The 22,922-nt window shown below is 40.5% G+C and overlaps 1 protein-coding gene across 6 annotated transcripts in view; it reads right to left on the bottom strand.

Moving 5' to 3' along the window:
• The window catches only part of Kansl1 (KAT8 regulatory NSL complex subunit 1), a 129,903-nt gene extending 107,477 nt beyond the window's left edge, over positions 1–22,426 (bottom strand). For 4 of the 6 annotated variants that reach the window (XM_021176689.3, XM_085829487.1, XM_021176694.3 and 1 more), the window contains exons 1-2: positions 21,568–21,821; positions 20,634–20,747 (exon numbers count right to left, since the gene is read on the bottom strand). The gene's annotated coding sequence lies outside the window, so the exon portion shown is untranslated. Of the gene's footprint in view, positions 1–20,633; positions 20,748–21,567; positions 21,823–22,406 lie in introns of those variants that run through there. The other 2 variants (XM_085829488.1, XM_085829491.1) reach the window with 2 other exon arrangements.
• Between the last annotated feature and the right edge of the window lie 496 nt (positions 22,427–22,922).

Here is a 22,922-nt window from a genome sequence, read left to right as displayed (position 1 = left end):
TTAAAATATTTTATTTCTTTAGGAGGCTATCAGCATCAAAGCAGGCAGAATGGATATCTGCCAAGAGTCTTCGTTCTGATGACAGTTACATCAAACAATTAATTCTGACATCTGCATGACTTCTGCAATTCCAGCTATAAACAAAACAATGAAACATTTGATTATTTAAAACAGGTGAAGTTAGGTTTCTCACACCTTAAGATAGTAACAAAGATTAATTTCTCTTATTTTAGAGTATGTACTCCATGAAAAGCTGTTTCCAAAAAAGGTATAGCTTTTCTTTTATAAACCCCACCTTAAAAAAAAAATTAAGGGCTGGTGAGATGGCTCAGTGGGTAAGAGCACCCGACTGCTCTTCCGAAGGTCAGGAGTTCAAATCCCAGCAACCACATGGTGGCTCACAACCATCTGTAACAAGATCTGACTCCCTCTTCTGGAGTGTCTGAGGACAGCTACAGTGTACTTACATATAATAAATAAATAAATAAATCTTTAAAAAAAAAAAATTAAGGTAATTTTCCTCCTCATACTCCAGCTCCAGAATTACATAAATATATCCTATCACCATAGAAATGATTTAATATTAAGAAAAAAACATTAATTCTAAAGCAACTTATGAATTAGCTATAGCAAAAACAAAACAGTAACATTAAAAACACTAACTCTAAACATACTTCTAAAACAAAAAATAAACTGAGAATAATTCAAAAGATAGCATCAAAATTCAACCCAAGGCACCACAGTGGCACACTATCATCACAGCTATCCAGGAGTCTAATGTAGGAAATCCCGAGCCAGAAAGGGTGAGTCCATCATTGGCAGACTGATCACCTTACACCTTACATGTCTGTCACTACACACACCAGACACGACAGGCCCAAATGTAAACCCAACACTTGAGTGGAGGTAGGAGTTATCATCTACACAGAGATTTGAAGGCCAGCATGGGATACATCAAACTGTGTCGAAATCAATCAATAAATAATTTTCATAAGTCAGTTGACAATTCTAAAACAATAGCAAAACATAAAACCTGCTCTGATGGCAGAGAAGATCTAGGGATTTTGAAACATGACACAGCTGTTCCTTGCAATGGAGAGGTCCATCAATCCTCAACCACACCTCCCCCTACCGTGTGTGTGTGTGTGTGTGTGTGTGTGTGTGTGTGTGTGTGTGTGTGTGTGTGTGTGTTGGGGACTATTATACATGCAAAGCGAATGCACATGGCCATAAGGGCACCAGAGGAAGACCTCAGGTATACTCACTCCTCTATGGCTTTATACCTCCACCCCGGCCTCCCTTTTAATGATTTTTCGAAACAATGTTTCTCTGTAAAACAACAATGTTTCTCTGTATAGTCCTGGCTGTCCTGAAACTCACTCTGTAGACCATGGTAGCCTCAAACTCAGAGATCCACCTGCCTCTGCCTCCCAAGTGCTGGGATTAAAGGTGTGCACCACCACTGCCCAGTACTTTACATTAATTTTTGAGAGAGATTTCTCACTGAACCTTAAGTTCACCCATTTTGGCTAGGCTGCTGGGTCACCAAACTCCTAGGTCTGCCTGTTTTTGACCCCAGACACACACAGTACATTTTTATGCAGGTGCTGGATGTTCAAACTTGGTCCTTGTGCTTATACAATAGTGCACCTACCCACTGAGCTACTCTTCCTTAAGCCTTTGATTTTAGGGTTCTATGTATACACAAGAGTATACAGTGATAGAATAAGAAATGTCTGAAGCTACTGAACAAAAAGGCTAGGCATGGTGATATGCACCTTTAATCCCAAAACATAGGTGGCAACTTTAATCCCAGCACATGGGAGGCAGAGACAAGCAGATCTCTTGAGATCAAGGTCAGCTTGGTCTACACAGAAAGTTTTAGGACACCCAAGGCTACACAGAGAAACAAGGTGGGGGGGAGATAGATCTAGGATAAGAGACACTGGGGGGGGGGGGCTTGGTTCAGAGTATTAATTTAAATAAACATTGTAATAAAATCAGAAATACTTCTGCCACAATAAACACAATTATGTAACAATACACAAAGCTGTCATCTTTTCCAAAACAGAGGGATTTTTCTTTATTTATGATTAGTGTTGATTTGTTCTTTGAGACAGGGTCTCACATGTCAGGCTAGCCTTGAGCTCATGAAGCCCCTGCCTCAGCCTCCCAAATGACAGGATCCCAAATTTATACTACCTTGCCTGGCAGAGAAGACCACTATATCAATAAGATTTTGGAGGCACTTGGAGAAAGAGGATAGCAGAGCAACTGGTTCAGGCCATTCATAGAGAGGCACACACAGCAAAGCCTACACAGATATAGCCTCTGTTCAGATGACAAAACCTAAAGACATCTAACAAATCCATCATGGGTACAAAATGATCAAAACAATACTATGTTTCTGAGAACATGTGAGCATGGCTGAAATTCAGGAAATACTAAAGTTCCTGTCTTATCTCTATCATTTATCTATACAGAAACCCTCTCATTTCCAAAGCATTTTTAAAATTTTTTTGAGTTAGACTGACAAAATACAGAATTCAGATCATTTTCAACAATATTCCAAACTAATTCTTGAAATCACATTAAGACATTAAAACACAAATTTAACAAAATTATTCCAAATGAACTAATTTTAAGCACATAATAAAAACCATATGATATTAATTGAAACTATTTTCTGTGGAAAGCCAGGCATGCTGTTATTTTGTTTATAGTCCCAGCTGTTCAGGAGGCCAAGGTGGGAGGATATCACGTACAGGCCAGCCTCATTCACACAGCCAGACCCTACTTTAAAAAGCAAAGACAAATTAGACATGGCTGCAAAGGACCTAGGATTTTGTTTTGGTTTTGGTTTTGGTTTTGGTTTGGTTTTTTGGTTTTTTTCAGGACAGGGTAAGGACCTAGTTTTGATTCCCAGTACCGATATAATGCCTCACACTCATCCATAATGCCAGTTGCAGGATTCAACACCCTCTTCAGACTTTGCAAGGTAACAGGTATGCATATACATATATGCAAGCAAAACGTTTTGTACAAAGTAAATAAATCTAAAATAATTTTTAAAAGATACAAATACTTTACTAGGCATGATACTACTACATACCTGTAATCCTAGTATTGGGGAGAGTAAGACAGAAGAATCATGAGTTCATGGACAGCCTGGATAATATAGTGATTTTGGGCCAGCCTAGACACAAACAAAATTGTGCTAAAAGAAAGGGGGAAGGGAAAAAAAAAAACAAAACAAAAACACCTCACAATTCCTGGAATATCTATGGTAGTACTATCAAAACTAGCTGAGCATGGTGGTACACCTTTAAGCACTTAGGAGGCAGAAGTAGATGGATCTGTAAGCTGTAGTCCAGTCTGGTCTACATAGCAAGTTCCAGGACAGCCAGGGACACAGAGCAAGACCCTATTTCCATCCATCCATAAATAAATCGGGCTGGAGAGATAGCTCAGCAGGTAAGGGCACTGAAGGTTGTTCAAATCCCAGCAACCACATGGTGGCTCACAACCATCCATAATGAGATCTGATGCCCTCTTCTGGTACATCTGAAGACAGCTACAGTGTATGTATATATAATATTAAATAAATCTTTAAGCTGGAGCCAATGGAGCCAGCTGGAGGGAGCAGAGGTCCTGAATTCAATTCTCAGCAACCACATGATGGCTCATAACCATCAGTATAGCTACAGTGTACTCTTATACATAAAATAAATAAATCTTTAAAATAAGTAAAATAAAATTTAAAATAAAACCTTGTTACTAGTATTTATAGTTTTATAACAATGACAATACCTATATTCTTTTTTTTAAAGATTTATTTATTTTATATATATGAGTACACTGTAACTGTACAGGTGGTTGTGAGCTATCATGTGTTACTGGGGAATTGAACTCAGGACCTCTGCTAGCTCCAGCCCTGCTTTCTCTGGCCCAAAGGTTTATTTATTATTATATGTAAGTACACTGTAGCTGTCTTCAGACACACCAGAAGAGGGTGTCAGTTCACATTACAGATGGTTTGAGCCACCATGTGGTTGCTGGGATTTGAACTATGGACCTTCAGAAGAACAGTTAGTGCTCTTACCCCCTGAGCCATCTCTCCAGTCCAATATGTATATTCTTAACTAAAAAATTTTGGGGGAGTTACTGTAGATTGAACCCAAAAAGTTTCAAACAGGCTAAATACACAGTCAAGTAACAACTGTGCTATATATCCCCTGTCAATTTAACTTTTATTCGCTAAATATAATTGTTGTCTCAGAGGCTTACTGCTAAATAAGCTCACCCTTTCTAGTTCTTTCTGAACTCAGCTCTTCTGGCCCAAACTACTCTCCAAGCTGACTGATTCAAACCGGCTTCTCTTATTAGCTTCTGACTGAATTTCTCTGCTTGGCTTCAAACTAACTCTGGCAATCTGTTCTAATCTTCTGGCTCCTTTTCATTTTGTGGTTTGTTATGTATTCACGCAACCTGTCTCTGTAAAAATATCCCAATAAAACTGGCTCTGAACTGAACTCAACCAAACTCAGCTGCTGAACTCATCTGAACGCCATTGTATTGCCTGAACTCAACTGAAGTGAACAGAACTGCCTGAAAAGCCCTCAAATTAGACATAACCTTGGAAATATGGCTTCTTCCCTCTACAAACTTACTTTACCTATATTGTTTGGGATTAAAGGATGGTACTAAGGGTATGTCTATATTCCAGCCAGCTCACACAGAGCTGCCAGAGCAGCCATGTTGCTAGATTAAAATTCTTCTACAATTCCCCATTCTATTTTAAATGTCACTAAAAGTGGACATAACTTTAAAGCTCTATTATTCATTTTCTTTCATCTGTAAACATTTATCAAGCTCCAGAGGTAGGGGGGCAGGAAGGAGATGATTAGAAAATACATGGTACATAAACACAAAAACATTATTATCTATCCAATGTTTTTTTTTTTAGATTTATTGATTTTATGTATATGAGTGCCCCATCTGCATGTACACCGACATAAGAGGGCATCAGATCCCATTATAGATGGTTGTGAGCCACCATGTGGTTGCTGGTAATTGAACTCAGGATTGGAAGAGCAGCCAGTTCTTTTTTAACCACTAATCCATCTCTCCAGCCCTCCAATGTTATTTTAAATGGGGATGGGGGTGGGGGGGCATGGGGGGGGGGGATCAAAGCACTAGCCCGGTCTACAGATTGAGTTCTGGGACAGACAAGGCTATACAGAGAAACCCTGTCTCAAGAAAAAGGGGAGAAGGGGGAAACAAAGCTAATAGTTGCCAAAGATCAATCAGTAGAATTTTAGTAGGCTTATGCTTCCAATTCTTTCTTGTGACACCTTTTTCTGAAGACTGCCTAAATCATCACAGGAAGTCTAAGATTAGGTGTTACTTAAAGCATAAACAATAAGAGGTAGCAATGCAAGTACCCCAAATAAAAGGAAAAGTTAAAAGAGCCAAGTAAGCAACAGGGATCTAAAGTGTTGGACTTGTCACCTCTACCCTAAATGTCTCAAAATAAGCAAAAGGTCTCAAAAGGGAAATTTTGTGACCTAATCTAATTGTATTGAATTCTGTCTTTTTCATTCTCCAGTCTTTGCTGTTGCCCTAGGAGACATGTCTAGGTTTCTTCATTCTGTAACAAACTTTTAAACATTAGCTATACCTTTATTTTATCTTTATTGAGTACTTAGGCAATTAGACACATCTCAACTGGAGTCATTAGTACTCTGATACCAAAACCAGACAAAACCTCATGATAAAATTATACAGATCAATATTCTATGATATAGTTATAAAAATCCCCGGGCTGGTGAGATGGCTCAGTGGGTAAGAGTACCTGACTGCTCTTCCAAAGGTCCGGAGTAATCTGTAACAAGATCTGACATCCTCTTCTGGTGTGTCTAAAGACAGCTACAGTGTACTTACATATAATAAATAAATAAATCTTAAAAAAAAATCCCCAATAAAGCAAAAATGAACCCAGAAAAATAAAAAAAAGGATTATAGTTGCTAAGTCTGTTGTTATTGTATAATCTATTGTTAACACAAAGTTATTAGAGAACAAAACCATATGGCCAGAGCTGGAGAGATGGCTTAGCAGTTAAGAGCACTGGCACATAAAGGATAAAAATCTTCTACAACTCCAGGTCTAGGTGACCCAACGCCCTCTTCTGGTGTCCCTCGGTACTGCACACATATAAACACATGACATATGAAAGCACCCATACGCCGGGCGTGGTGGCGCACACCTTTAATCCCAGCACTTGGGAGGCAGAGGCAGGCGGATTTCTGAGTTCGAGGCCAGCCTGGTCTACAAAGTGAGTTCCAGGACAGCCAGGGCTACACAGAGAAACCCTGTCTCGAAAAACCAAAAAAAAAAAAAGCACCCATACAAATAAAAATCTTTAAGAAAAATTTTTAAAAATAAAAATAAAAAATCATGTGACCATCTAAACATTTTTAAAAAGCAGTTGGCAAATTTTAATAAAAAATATTTAACTTAGAAATTGAAGGAAACTTCTTCAACCTGATTAAATGGTATGAACAATTCACAGCTAAGATTTCTTTTTTGAAGATTTACTGTGTAGCTTAGACTGGCTTTGAACTTGCAGCTATCTTCCTACTTCAGACTCTGAATGTCAGAAACATAGATTCAGGGGACACAGAGATGCCATTTGAATAGAGATTTGCATATATTGAGCAACTGACAACTGTTCTCAGTACACACTTTATGTTAGTTTTCCACAGTAGAAAGATAAATTTTGTTCCTTCAGTTGACAAAAAAAAGAAATATAGATTCACCAAATCTAATCTTTTTTTCTTGGAATGTTTCAGAGGGCAGGGTCTCACTGTACAGTTCTGATTCGTTTGCAACTTATTATGGAGACTAGGCTTGAACTCCACTAGCCTCTGCTTCCCAAGTACTAGGGTTAAAGCCATGACCAGATTCAAATCTTGATAGAAAAAGACAACTCTCTAAGATCAAGAATAAAAACAAGGCTGTTAGCAGAGCACACCTTTGATACCAGCACTCAAGAGGCAGAGGCAGTTAGATCTCTGAGACTGAGGACAACCTGGTTTAAAAATGAGTTTCAGGACAGCCACGCTATATAGAGAAACCCTATCTGGAAAAAAAGAAAAAGAGAAAGAAAGAAAGGAAGGAAGAAAGAAAGAGAGAAAGGAGCAAAACAAGTGTGTAAACTATCAACATTTTTAAGTCAACATTGTACTAAAGGTTCTAGCCTGTGTGGATAGTCAAGAAAAAAATAAAAATATACAATAGAAAGGAAAAAAATCTACTTTTATTTGCAGAGTCTATAATCTTATATATGGAAAATACTAAATAGAACTGGGTGTGTGGTACATGCCTGTAATCCCAGTATTTGAGCAGTGGAAGCAAAAAGATCACGAGTTCAAAGCCTGCCTCACTACTATATAGCAAATCTGAGTCCAGCCCAGAATGTGGGGAAGACTCTATCTGAAAAAAGGAAGTATCAGAAAAAACTAAGGGAATCACAACGTACTGGCACCAATTCCATAAGGGTATGCCAGGTCAATATCTAATAGTAATTATATTTCTACTGGGGAGCTAGTTCAATGGTTAGAGTGCTTGCTATGCAAAAATGAAAAACATTCAGAACCCTCAAATACAGGGGCGGGGGGTAATGGCAGCCCACCTGTACGTTCAATTTCAGAAGTGTCTCTCTGGAACATATCCTCTTCTTATCTCTGGACACCAGGCACACACATGGTTCACAGACACACATGCAGGCAAAATACTCATATACATAAAATACCTTTTAAAAATTAAATTTGGGAGCTGGAGAGATGGCTCAGTGGTTAAGAGCACTGACTGCTCTTCTGAAGGTCCTGAGTTCAAATCCCAGCAACCACATGGTGGCTCACAACCATCCGTAATGACATCTGACGACCTCTTCTGGTATGGCTGAAGACAGCTACAGTGTACTTAGATATAATAATAAATAATAAATCTTTGGGCTGGAACAAGTAGGGTTGACCAGAGCAAGTGGGGCCAACCCGAGCGAGCAGAGGTCCTGAATTCAATTCCCAGCAACCACATTGATGGTTCACAACCATCTGTACAGCTGCAATGTACTCATATACATAAGATAAATAAATCTTTTTTAAAAAATTAAATTTGTTGCCAGGTGTAGCAGTGTATACCTTTAATCCCTGAAGAGGAAGGTGAATCTCTGAATTTGAGACGAACCTGGTTTACAGAGTAAGTCCAGAACAACCAGAAAGCCTATCTCAAAAAAGTCAGTAAGTAAATAAGTAGATAAATGTGTTTCAAAAAATGAAGCTAAAATAATACTTAATTTCTAAACAATTTCACTTTGCAAGCCAATGTACCACTTGTGAAAGGTCAGAAGGCAAGCAAACTTTTGCCCTTTATTTTACCTAGACACACTAATCTGCCTTCATGTCATACTTGCAGCTTCATTGCCAGTAGTGCATGAATGGGAACTTAGGTTTCCTTCAAATTTAAGCTATTCTAAATTACTCTTAAGAGAATGAAATAAGAAGACCCAGTATCACAGATATAATTAGTCATCTACCAGAATAATAACTTCTTAGAGTTTAGAACACAGTCTAGTCAGAGTTTAAGGGACAAAAAAAATCCTATTAGTAGAATTATTATCTTCAGGGACTTAGGACTGGAATATACTATTATTTTAAAAGCTTAAACAAAAGCAACACTGTTATACACTGCCTAAAGACTATAGTAATAGATAGTTGGCAAAAACTCTGGCATTCTTGTTACCAAAACTATCCAAGGTATAAGGGTGTTCTCTGAAGTATACGCATCAAGGATTGTGCTCTAAAGAAGAGAATACGATCATCAGTCGCCTCACTTTCAATCCAGTCTAATCATTTTATCTTTTTCATCTATAAACCAACAGTGCTTGTTCTGCATATACTCTAACATAATTATGATTAGGACAGGTCACTGGAGTCTAACACATCACTGGACTAAGGCAATGATAGATGACACTTCAAGTTATATATCTATACTGAAATAGCCATGTGATTTTTTTTTTGACAAATGACTTTATTTTCTAAATGTCCTCCTAAATATGAGATGAAGACATTTATTAGTTTGAATCAAGGTTTCTTATGTCTGTATGAATGTTTTGCCTGCATGGATATGTGCACTGAATGCATGCCTGGTACTTGTCAGAAAAGGAACTATGTGCCCTCAGATGGCTATGAGCAACCCTACAGTTGCTGGGAATCAAACCTTAGTCCTCTGCAAGAGCAACAAAAGCTTCAAATCAAGATGTCTTTTAACACTAAAGTTCACTGGTTTTGAAACACAGAAAGTACAATAATGAAGGAAGGTTCAATGTTCCACATGTTTAACAGCACAAAATTTTTGGAGAAATTATATAAATTTTAAATAATAAACACTGTTTTCTCCAAAAATATTAGGGTATCTGCTCAGACAGACAGACAGGACCTGTTGAATTACAATCAGAAGTTAACATGTATGGACTGGGCTCAGTAATTAAAGCATTCAACATGCAAGTGTGGAAACCTAAGTCCCAGTTGCCAGAAATCAGGCACAGTGCACTGGATCTGTAACACCAGCACTCGTACTGTGAGATGGGAAGCAGAGACAGCAGACTAGTATATACAGCAGAGAACAACCACACCAAAAAAAAAAAAAAAAAAAGCAAGAGAGCGAGCGTGGAGAGCCTATCTCAAGCACGGTAGAAGGCAAAGACTGCTATCTAAAGTTGTCCTTTGACCTGCACACGCCTAGTAGAATGTGCACACCCTGATTAACAGAACCATATACTCTCCTGTGCTCAAACACACACACATACACAAACTGACATATATGACCACTAGTAATATAAATAAAGACATAATTATCTCCAGTATATACACGGAGAACAACTAAAAATTGCCACCCAATTTGAGAAAACATATAATCCCCAATCTAGACTTTAGTTATATAATTATTTTTTGTACGTAAATAGATGTGCACTATAAAGCAGAGATGGATTTTAAAATACCTTACTGAAAGCAAGAGATCACAAAATTTAGGTGTTCAACCAAAAAAATCTTAAATTACTGAGTAGCACAGTAAAGGATAAGAAAGTGGAAAAAAACTACTTTTCTCAAAATAGAAAAAAAAATTGCAAAGGAGAAAAAGCAGTAAAAACCAAGGAGCCCTGAGACTCACTCAGCAAAGCCTAAGAGCTAGGTGTGGTGCTTCAGCTTCCCATTCCCACCACTCAGACTGCTGAGCAGTCAAAGTTAGCCTGGCAGGCATATAAACTGACTTCCACGACAGCCTGGATTCAAGACCCTGTCTTAAAAAAAAAAAAAAAAGCTTACAAGAAAATACAAAGCTACTAAATGACTGAAGGGACATTTGGTAAATGGATTTAATAATTGATTATTAACAGTGATCAAAGCAGAACATCTAACATACAACTTTTATTTCAATATTTACTAAGGAAGATATATGAGAGTAAAGCTATTTCTAAATTATTCTTCAAAGCATATAAATCACTGATAGTGAACCAAATTGATCAAATATGCAAGATGCTTCCAAACTAATATACCAAATGTCAGACAGACATTTAAAAGTGTCAATTATAAGACTGTCCAGGAAAACATACTAGCTGATGATTGTTAAAGACTGGTTCTAATGTTTTGATTCAATAGGGAATCTGCATGTCCAAATGGGAAAGGTCTCTGTCTCCAATTGGTTTTTGGTAGATCAATAAAGATGCCAGTGGCCAAAGGAAGACAGGGCTGGAACCTTAAGAGATGTGTGGGCTCGGATGCAGGGGGAGGAGAGAGGATCACCATGATGTGCTGGGAGACGGTTCAGCTTTTGAGCTGCAGGAAAGAGAGCCAACAGCCATGTAAGAATTCCAGTAAGCAGGCAGAGAATTAAAAGTTAAGCTAGACAGCATATTAAAAATAAGCTAATGTGCGTGTGTGTCTTTCATTCGAGGATCCAGATTCCCTGGGCAGGAGGCTAGAAGCATGACCCACAGGGAGTATAAAGCAGAGTAGCTAAAAACTCACTGCAACACAAGGTCATATGGGAGAAATGACCTTCTATAAGTATCAGGTGGACAGAACTAAAATCTATTTGCTCTAGCATCATTTACCCAATCACTTGTTCAACTCTACATATTAAGCTACTCAAAACACTTCATGAACAAAAGCGTCAATGTAAACTTCTGTCTACTCAAGAAACAGCAAATCTCTTACAGAGATGGGATCAAGACATGTTAGCAAGGAAAAGACCCGTGGCTCAAAAAGGAGAATCACACACCAGCCTACCCAAATTCTCTGAGAACTATGTAAATACTATCTCAGTGTGCTGCTATGACAATCTTGATAAAACTCTAGCTGGGCATGGTGGCACACACCTTTTAATCCCAGCATTCAGGAGGAAGAAGCAGACGGATCACTGTGAGATGGAGGCCAGCCTGGTCTCAAGAGTGAGTTCCAGGATAGCCAAGGCTACACAGAGAAACCTTGTCTTGGAAAAAAAAAAAAAAGAAGAAACGAAGGAAGGAAGGAAGGAAGGAAGGAAGGAAGGAAGGAAGGAAGGAAGGAAGGAAGGAAAAAAGGGAGGGGAAGAGGAAGAACAAAGAAAAATATGTAAGAAATTTGTGTTGCAGATGGGAGTATGATCTTCACAAATATAAAACCACACTGAATTGGAAAGGATTTCTAAGCATATCAAACGAGAAATATTTACAAAACCCAGGCTTTCTTTTCAGCAGACTATTTCAGCAAGGATGTCCACTGCCTAAATATTGCAGTTGTATCAGCTAAAGAGAAACTACCCCTGCTCCAGGCAGTTCCTGTGCAGACAAAATTGGATTCCAGAGTGACACATCTGAAATCAAGCTTTCTAATGATGACAGTGAACTAACAAGGTAACTTTCATCTAAGAGCCTTCTGAGAAAAGACAGACTAAATATCACAGGCAGAAAATAGCAAGTATGCTACTGTAGTTAGTTATAGAATAAAAATTTAAGCTGTATTTAAAGGATTCATGTCTTCAAATCAAAAACTATTTTTAAATAATTATAGAATATTTATTAAATTCTATAACATGCTCTATGCAGAGAGGGGAAAGAACATTTTTTAAAAAATTCTATTCACAACAAAGAAAATGCCACAAACAGAACTTATTTTCCTATTCTACCAAATCACAGTTTAGCTATATCTAAAACACAGTCTCAAGTTTTAATGTTCTTTTTGGCGAGGAGGGGGCATATTTTGAAACAGAGTCTGGCTTTATATCCTAGGTTGCCCTCCAACTCACTATGAACCCTAGTTGGCCTCAAACTCACAGTGATCCTTCTGCCTCAGTCTTCCAAGTGCTAGTATTTACAAGCATGTACTTTCCCATGCAGTGGGAAAAAAAAAAAAAGTAATAAAAACTAAAAACTATAGGCCAGCAAGTCTAGCAGGTGAAGGCCCTGGCTGCCAAGCCTTAACACCTGAGCTCAATCCCCAGAACCCACGTGGTGGAAAAAGAACTGTCTCATGCAAGTTGGTTTTTGATCTCCAAACAAGTTCCATGGTATGTTTGTGTGATCTCATACATGCATAAGCATATACAGAAAATAAATAAATATACAAAAAACTTTTAACAGAAAAATAAAAGTGGTGTAGGTGGTGTAGTTATAGTTGGGCTGGCAGAGTGCTTTCCTAGAACACATGAAGCACTAGAGTCCACTCCCAGGATCACATAACTATCCTAGAGTCCCAAAACTCAGAAAGGAGAAGGAGAATTAGGAATGAGTTGAAGGCCAGCCTGGACTACATGAGACCCCATTGCAAAAATCAAATAAATAAGAAAATACCAAGTATAGTAGTATATACCTGTAATACCAGCATTTGGAAGGCTATAATACCAAGACTCAGGGCTGGTGAGATGGCTCAGTGGGTAAGAGCACCCGACTGCTCTTCCGAAGGTCCGAGGTTCAAATCCCAGCAACCACATGGTGGCTCACAACCATCCGTAACGAGATCTGGCGCCCTCTTCTGGAGTGTCTGAAGACAGCTGCAGTGTACTTACATATAATAAAAATAAATAAATCTAATACCAAGACTCTGCCTCAAAAACTGTAAGGGGAAAGAAAGGGTAGTTCTGGGTGATTATTATAAATCCAAGAGGGGAAATCGATTTGTCAAAGACCCAGAGAAGATCAAAAGCATGAAAATGCTGAAAGAGGTTTCCCTGAAGATTAAATTTAAAACCCATGCATCTTCAACTGAGAAAACATGAAAGCCAGGGGACAATATGATTTATTTTTAAAAGATAGAAAAATCCAGTATGGTAAATTCTAATCCACCAAATCTTAATACAATATATTAACCACTTAAGGTCAAAAGTTAAAATATGTCTTTCTATTAAATAAATAAATAAATAAGCCAGGTGATGGCTAGGCAGGCCTTTAGTCCCAGGGCCTAAAGGTGGGAAGAGGGATACACAGCCAGGGAGGGCTACACAGTGGAACCCAGTTCAAAAAACAACAGAAAGAGACATAAAAGAAATTTGTGGGGCTAGAGAGATGGCTCAGTGATTAAGAGCACTGACTGCTCTTCCAGAGGTCTTCAGTTCAATTCCCAGCAACCACATGGTGGCTCACAACCATCTGTGATTGATCTGACGCCCTCTTCTGGTGTATCTGAAGACAGCGACAATGTACTCAAAAAAAATAATAATAATATAATTCTTAAAAAAAGAAAAGAAAAGAAATCTGTGGACTGGATTATCACCAAAAGACATGTGGAATTAAAAAACCAAAAAAAAAAAAAAAAAAAACAGATTTCAAAAAATGCTTACTTACATCTATTGATAAATTCACCCCGGGGCATCTTACAGGATAGAAATAATTTCTAGAAGCCCTAAGTTTCTAAGAGTAGCTCATTTTTCAGGTCAATGAAACAAAACTTCACCTCAACATTCATTAATGCCAATCCAGACAGATGAATTGCCAACTCAATGAAACTTATAGTTATATGACAATGGATTGTCAGAAAATTGGTTCTCCTTTTCCAAAAACAAGTAAGTTCTTGACAAAGTTTCTTCCATTCTTTCTACCTATCTTTTTAAGTTATTTTAGTTAGAGTTTTACTGCTGTAACACCATGACCAAGGCAAGTCTTATAAGGACAGCATTTAATTGGGGCTAGCTTACAGGTTCAGAGGTTCAGTCCATTATCATTAAGGCAGGAGTATGGCAGCATCCATAGGCCTAAGCTTGGCTGTCCTGGAACTTGCTCTGTAGATTGACCTTGAACCCAAAGATCTGAAGGCTCTGTCTTCTGAATGCTGGAGTTAAAGGACTTGAGCTTTTCTTCACCTAGAACTTACTCTGTCCCAAGTTGCCCTAGAACACAGAGATCTGCTTGCCTCAGTCTCCTGGGATTAAAGGTGTGTGCATACCATCTTGCCTGGGCTTAAGCTTTTCATGGCCACTATGCCTCAAGATCTGAGTCACAAGTATGCCCTCCATTTCTGGATTGTAGTTCATTCCAGATTAAAAGTCCAAACTATTTCTTGTTCAACTCCAAATGCAATCAGTAAACTTAGCTGGGTGAGATCGTGCTCTGAAATCAGCACTCCCTTAATCTCTATCTCTTTGAGCACAGGATTCAGCTCTGTTACTTCTTGGTGCCTCTTTAATACTTGAACCATATATTTTATATTTTTTTCGTTCTCAGCTTGCTCCTTTTCATTAAACTGCTGTTCATAAGAGGGAACTTTAGTAACCACACAAAAAAATTTATACCAGGCCAGGTTTGGTGCCACACACCTTTAATCCCAACACTTGGGAGGCAGAGGCAGTTCAAGGCCACCCTGGTCTACAAAGTGAGTTCCAGAACAGCCAAGGCTACACAGAGAAACCCTGTGTGTGTGTGTGTTTGTGTGTCGGGGGGGGGGGGGGGGCTTCCTTTTTCAAAGCAATGAATCTAAATCTCTTCACTTTAGGCAGACTCTTAAGATAATGGCAAAAAGCAGCCATTCTTTACCAAAATACCACAAAAACAGTCTTTACATCACATACTGAAATTCTTCTCCACTGAAACATTTTGGGCCAGATCTGCACAGTTCAAATCACTCTTAGCAACGAAGTCTTCCATTTTCCTACTAGGATGGCCCATTAAGCCACACTTAAAACATTCCACTGCTTTCCAAATCAAAAGAAGTCCCCAAATCCATTCCTCCAAATAAAATCATAGTCAGGCCTATCACAGCAATACTCCAGTCCCTGGTACCAACTTCTGTTCTATTGCTGTGAAGAAATATCATGACTAAGACAACTTTTATAAGGACAACATTTAATTGGGGCTGCCTTATGTTATCATCAAGGCAGTAGCATGGCACCATCCAGGCAGGCATGGTGCAGGAGGAGCTGAGAGTTCTACATCTTCATCTGAAGGCCAGTAGTTCTCCTATCTTCTGGGCAGCTAGGATGAGGGTCTTTTTTTTTTTTTTTTTTTTTGGTTTTTTGGTTTTTTAAGACAGGGTTTCTCTGTGTAGCCCTGGCTGTCCTGGAACTCACTTTGTAGACCAGGCTGGCCTCGAACTCAGAAATCCGCCTGCCTCTGCCTCCCGAGTGCTGGGATTAAAGGCGTGCGCCACCACGCCCGGCTCTAGGATGAGGGTCTTAAAGCCCATGCCCACAGTAACACACCTACTCCAACAAGGCTATACCACCTAATAGTGCCACTCCCTGGGCCAAGAATATACAAACCATCACATATGTATAAGAAATACATATTCTTCTATTTCATACTTAGAATTTCTTATGTAGCTATAGAATTCTCAAGCTCTGGAATCCTTAAATTCTCAAGGCATTAAAAAAATTCTTGGGGCTGGTGAAATGGCTCAGTGGGTAAGAGCACCCGACTGCTCTTCTGAAGGTCCAGAGTTCTAATCCCAGCAACCACATGGTGGCTCACAACCATCCGTAACAAGATCTGGCGCCCTCTTCGGGAGTGTCTGAAGACAGCTACAGTGTACTTACATGTAATAAATAAATAAATCTTTAAAAAAAAAAAATTCTCAAAAAAGCAAACATGAAGATGAACAGCTGTAATCCCAGCACTTGGGGGGCAGGGCGCCGCCACAAGCAAAATCATCAAGCCCTACCTAGTTTATTCAGAGTTCTAAGCAGTCCAAGGCCACATAGTATGAAATTGTCTCAAGAAAAGAATCTAAACAATATTCAAGAGATAGACGTTTCAGCAGTTAAGAAGTTGCGCTTATGCTTGCAGGGGACCCAGCATCCACCCAGTACCCCACAACTATCTGTAACTCTAGTTTCTGGGGATCCAACACCTTCTGCTGACCTCTGGGGCACTCAGTATGGTGGTCATATACTTACAAGCAAGCAAAAGATTCATACTCAAGAAAAATAAACACGCCTAAAATATTGCTTTAATCTTCAAAAAGAAACCAAATTTCAGCCAGGTCTGTTAGCTCATGCCTTCAATTTCAAACACTCACAAGGTAGAGACAGGTAGATTTCTGTGACTTCCAGAATAGCCAAAGCTACGTAGTAAGACTGTATCTCTAATTGATTAATTAATTAATTTCAGCAGGGAGTGGTAGAGCATGCCTTTAATCTCAGGACTTGGAAGGCAAACGCAAACACATCTCTGTGAGTTCAAGGCCAGTATGGTCGATATAGTGTGGAGGGATGGCTAATCAATCAGTTAACAGTGTTTGCTGCTTTTCCAAAGGACTGAAGTTAAGTTCTAAGCACCCTCTTCAAGTGGCTTACCACCACCTATTCAGTTTCAGCAGTCAATGCCCTCTTCTGCCCTCCTTGGACACTGTACACATATGACATATATAAATAAAAATAAATCCTTAAAAGTAAATAAATATCCCTGTATTCAATTCACAGCACCAAAGGTCTACAACAATATAGTAGTTCTGCAGCCTGAGTTTTTTCACTACCCACGTATTTAAGACATTAAAAATACTTACTCTTGCCAGGTTGTAGTGGCACACACCTTTAGACCAGCACTGGGGAGGCAGAGACAGACTAATTTGAGTTTAAGGCCAGCCTATGACAGTTCATTTGGCAATTTAATAAGTGAAATCATTAACTTTGCATACCTTTGATTAGTTTATCAAAATGAAAACGCTTTTCATGTGTTTATATTTTCTTTTTTGTGAACTTGCATTATGTTCTTGTCAATAAAGCTTTTTTTCTCTTGAAAAAAATCAGTTGTGATAAAGCCACATAAGCAACTTTGGCTCCCCCTGCTGGTCAAATATAGCCATAATCAAGAGGTAGATAAATTGGATACAACTATTGCTACAAACAACATATACACAGATAAGAGAAAGCTATTTCTCAACTTATACTTAACATGTTCTAGAAAAAAGAAGGGAAAAAAATCACTCATTACTATGAAAGAACAAATGTAGCAGTTCCCTACTAAATACATTGCTTGGCTGGTACATTTCAGGTCCACATTTTTAATGTCTCTCTATTTTAATAATATGAAACCATTCTGGTTACCTTTTGAAATTGACTGAATTGTCATCAAAAGCAAATAAATAAGGAGAGGTTAAGATATAACTCAAAGATGGAGTGTATACCAGCATAATGAGGTCATAGGTTCAAAAGGGGAGAAAAATATAAAGGAGAGGGGTGGAGTGCTTCCCTAATACAAATTAGGTCCTTGGTTTGGTCCTCAGCACCACAGGAATGTAACTATGACTACTGCCTCCCCTCATTCCAAGCCTGCTTACAACTTATCAAACCAGACTCTGTTTACTTCCCAAGAGTAAGACTAAGACTGGCAAATAGATATAACAATTCAGCTTTTCCACTGATACTCTCCTAAAGATGCAGATTTCGTTGTGTTTTGGGAGACTGAAGTGAGAGGATCACCACAAATTAAGGGACCAGATGAGCTACAGAGTGAAATCAAGCCAACATTGGGCTACCGAGTAAGACTGTCTCAAACACTATAAAGAGTTCAGTTCTAAGTCTGGCAATGTCCTCAGGCAATCCATTTTAAACACATTCCAAATACTAAATATAAGAAATGAAAATTTTAAAAATAAAAATAAGATAAAATAAAATAACAAGAAACAGCCTTTGACCCCAGAAAACTTAGGGGCTTCACAAAGTGCAAGAGAAGCAAACTAGTGGCCACTCAATATTAGATGTCCTAGGCTTGAACACCCAGAGCAAGCACTACAGGCAACACACACACTGAGGACCAGAGGTCCACAGGATACATCCAGTGGTAGTTTCTGTTGCTGTTAATATTATGGTGATAAATGTTACTAAGAAATAGAAGATAGGGCTGGTGAGATGGCTCAGTGGATAAAGAGCACTGACTGCTCTTCCAAAGGTCCTGAGTTCAAATCCCAGCAACCACATGGTGGCTCACAACCACCCATAATGTGATCTGACGCCCTCTTTTGGTGTCTGAAGACAGCTACAGTGTACTTATGTATAACAATAAATAAACATCTAGAAAGAAAGAAAGAAAGAAAGAAAGAAAGAAAGAAAGAAAGAAAGAAAGAAAGAAAAGACAGCTAGAGAGATGGCTCAGTGGTTAAGAACAATTTTTGTTCTTCCAGAGATCCATTTAGTTAACACCCACTATGCACATCTCATAGAGCTCACTCCAGCTCTTCAAAGGACCTGATGCCTTCTTCTGGGCTCCATTCACACAGACACATACAAACATTAAAGATAAAGGGAAGAGGAATAAGTTGCCAGAAGATAGTAAAGGCCCTTTAAAAAAGATAACGGCCTGTGTGAAGGCCCAGAGGGCAGGTACAGAGTACACTAAGGAAGCTACTGAGTGTAAACAACTGGAGCCCGGCAGAGATCAGAGCATCCGCGCTTGGCTAAAGTAACCAAAGTATACCTCAAAAGCTGAAAGCCACAGGGAAAAAAAGGACATAATCATTCATAAGATCTACATTTACAAGAAGCTTGGAAGATAGAAGGTAAAGAGAATGATGAGGTGACTCAAATGTCATACAGGCAAAAAAGGTGATGCTCTGAACTCTAGAGAAAGCTAGAAAAAAAGCTAGAGAAAGTACCCAAGGAACTAAGGGAACTGCAACCCTATAGGGGGAACAACATTATGAACTAACCAGAACCCCGTAGCTCGTGTCTCTAGCTGCATATGTATCAAAAGATGGCCTAGTCGGCCATCACTGGAAAGAGAGGCCCATTGGACTTGCAAACTTTATATGCCCCAGTACAGGGGAACGCCAGGGCCAAAAAGGGGGAGTGGGTGGGTAGGGGAGTGGGTGTGGGTGGGTATGGGTATTTTGGGATAGCATTGGAAATGTAAATGAGGAAAATACCTAATTTAAAAAAAAAAAAAAAAAAAGAAGTGGAAACACAACTATCCAAGGTCCTCCAGTTCCTAGGCACTCAGAACTTCTGGCTGTGTTCTTCATCCAACCCTTCCAAACAGTACTATGGGGGAAAGGCTGGGAAAAAAATGTGTCATTTTGGACCCCTTCATATTAATATAAGCACCCACTGTCCAACAACAGCAGCCAGAACATAATGAAGATAAGATTCAGTCTACATTACCTAAAGACTTCCCAAAAGTCCAAATAGTTAGGTTACACAGACTTCACTATTCTGTTCACCCACTATGCTATGCTGGAATCACAACACAGTCTTAGCCACTCCATTATCTAACTACCAAGGAAGGCGAGGCTGACAGACTTCACTATTGATCATGTCTTGTCCTTCCTCTCACCTCCTCACTTTTCACAGCTCCGTCCTCTGCTCAGTCCTACTGGAGAGGTATTTAGCCATCTCTGAACAGAAAGAGCCACAAGAGACTTGAAGAACATCTATCATTTTTATCAAATGGTCACATGTCCACAGTGCCCAAATGAAGTGCACCCTGTGAAAGGAATGAGCACAATGGCCACCTGTTGAAAACAAATAGTATAAGAACTGAGCACTGGCCCTCAGAACAGCGGGACATTTGAAGACTTGTACACATGAACCTTAATATACTATATGAAACATAGGAGTAAACAAATGGTTAATGACACATCTTTTGTAACACATGAATCAGCTACTGATTTGCAAAAGTGGGACACACCCAAGTTCATATGACCCTAAAGTACCTGTTTGAAAATGGACCTCAAAGTCTGAATTGCCAACATATCTACCAGGTTTAGAACAGCATTTTACAAGTATGTAAGCTATAATAAAGTAAAAAGTCGAACTCATCCTTATAATGAGAGCTAATTTAAGAACTTCATTAATATCTGAATAGCAACAATACAACAGCAATAACACAAACACAAATCCTAAGAAGCTAATAGTTCTGAGGATGAGTAAGATAATGGAAGAGCAGCAAGTTCAAGAACATTCTAGATAGATCTAGACATGGTGGCAAACACCTATAATCCTAGCATTTGGAATGTAGAGGCAGCAAATTCATGAAGCTAAGGCCATGCTCAGCAACCTAAAAAGTTCCAGGGCAGCTTGGACTCTGAAGCCCTGACTCAAAAAACAAATATTCTTGATTCTAAAATATGTATATGAAATAACAAAATAACAGAAAGCAAATATATCTTACCTTAAGAGGCATCCAGATAGAGTACATAGTGTCAGGAGTAGTTCAGACAACTCAGAAATAAGCAGGAGGAGACTAAGTATTCCCCAGTTCCCACGGATAAGGAAGTAGGGAGATCTGAAAAGGAAGAATTTTTTCACTTAGATGGAAAATAGTATAGAAGATTGTAAATAGCTTACTCTGTCTGGGAAGGATGCTCAATACTAGTTGCCTAAAGAGTGCACAAGTGCTGGGCGTGGTGCGCTGTAATCCTAGCACTCAGAGGAGGCTGAGGCAGGCAATTATCTAGGAGTTCAACACCAGCCTGGTATACACAGTGACTTCTGGGCCATGTAAGAGCTACTTATTGAGATGGTCTCAAACCCTACCCCCCAAAAAGGTACAATATAAAATTCCCTTTTTAAAGGGCACATGTGTATCTCTATATGTGTGTAGAAATGTATTTATGTAAAACATAAATTTTAAATAACTGAAAATCACTCATCAAAGATTCAGAAAACTAAAATCGCAGAGGAAAGAAGACATTACTACCAGAGTGTTTCATAAACACTACTGAAAATGATTAACGACCTAAAAAGATGTACCAGTATTTCATTTAGTAAACTAAAAAACCTCTCTAACAATTCCAATGTTTTAACTTTTCTTAAAATTGTTTCAGAGTTAATACCACATTAAAAAATCAACATCTATTCTTCACTGAAGTACTACAAGCAAAAAGAAAAGACCCTTCTTTTCCAGAGATTTTTTAAAAGCAGACCAGAGGGATTAATTTTGAAGATGGAGGGTGTTAAGTTGCAAGGACTCAAAAGGATGGACTAAATGACCCCTTGTAGGATCCTTATGTCCTAGGCCTGAATGAAAATTCCAGCTTAACCAGTTACTGCTTCGCTTAAAATGGAGGCTTGCCCGAGTAGTAACACAAAAATAACACACTCACCTCTTTAAAAATAATTTCTTAAAATCAGAGTCGACATCCCCGTTTTAAAAATAAAGCTCTGAGTGTGGGTTTGCTGTCTCCACGTTTGTCACTTCGGTTAGGGACACTTGGCATCACTTTGCCTAGCGCTCATTGGATTTTGGGGGGTGGGGACGGGAGGAGTTTGACTCTTGACCCGACTCTGAGGCAAGCCTGGGCGTCCCCCCATCCCACCCAGCGACGCGACCCCCAGCTCTACAGGACCGCGGGGCCCATATCCCAGCGAGCTCGAGTCCGCGCCCCTCCCCCGCCTCGGACCCTCGTCCCGGAGCCCTCCCCACCCCCCGCGGCCCACGACTCCTCCGGCCCGGTCCCCATTGTTAGGAGGGGGCGGCCGTGGCCGGAGCTCGCGGCCCGGAGCCCGTGGCCGTTGACCGACTCGCCTCAGGAGGGGGCGGCCCACGGGATGCCGCTTCCCGTCCTGCCCTCCACGGTCCGTCCCACCTCGCTCGGCCTGGCGCCCCCGGGCTCCGCTCTGCGCCCCCCCTCCCCAGGCCCTATGGCCACCCGTCGCCCGGCACGCCGCGGCCCACGGCCCGAGGCCGAGGCCTTGAGGGTGGGCGCCGGCCGGGGGTCCCCGCGCCCCACACGCGTCCCCGCGTCCTCAGACCGGCCGCCTTCAGGGCCCTCGGCGGCGCCCGCTCCCGCGACCCCTCAACCTCCTGCCGCCCCGCGGCGGCGTCCCCCGCGGCGTCCTCGGGCCGAGACGCGCCACTCAGCGCCACCATCACCCCGACCCGCCGCGCCCCCACCCCCCGGGGCAGCAGTGCCAACGGCAGCTCCCCCGGCCCCAGACCTACCTGCACGGCTCAACCAAGCCTAGAGTGGGGGGCGGGCAAGCTTCCGCCCTCCTCTGTCTCCCATTGGCCCGCCGAGGGCAATTCGCGAGTACCATTGGCTGCGAGTGGACGTCCGTCAGGGCTGTGGGGCGGGATGGGGAGGGGGGGTGAGAGATGCTGGTGCCTCGGCGTCTCTGTCTCTGTATCTCTCTGTCTCTGTCTCGGCCCTAGGAAAGGAGAGGCTTGGGCTGGACCGAGCTGGAAGGGGGCCTAGTGGGAGAAATAAGACTAGGAATCCCTACAGTGCTTCACAGCAGTTCACCACTCATCCCCTGGCCTCAGTCCCTCAGGTCCTCTTCACTGTCACCCCCAACCCCTGCCCCTCACCTCACCCTTCCAGGTTCTTCATCCAGGAAGCGATGTGATGAGAACCCGGCCCGGAAGGCCATAGGGAAAGATTTTGTATATGTACATAAAATATACACATATCTAAATGGTTATTTTTAAAGTCAACCAGACCCGAGGTCCTGAGGGCCT

Source organism: Mus caroli, unplaced genomic scaffold, assembly GCF_978045245.1.
Source record: "Mus caroli unplaced genomic scaffold, Mus_caroli_1 scaffold_13, whole genome shotgun sequence".
Lineage (NCBI taxonomy): Eukaryota > Metazoa > Chordata > Mammalia > Rodentia > Muridae > Mus > Mus caroli.
Note: the sequence above shows the minus strand (reverse complement) of the source record. Positions and strands in the feature narration are given on the sequence as shown.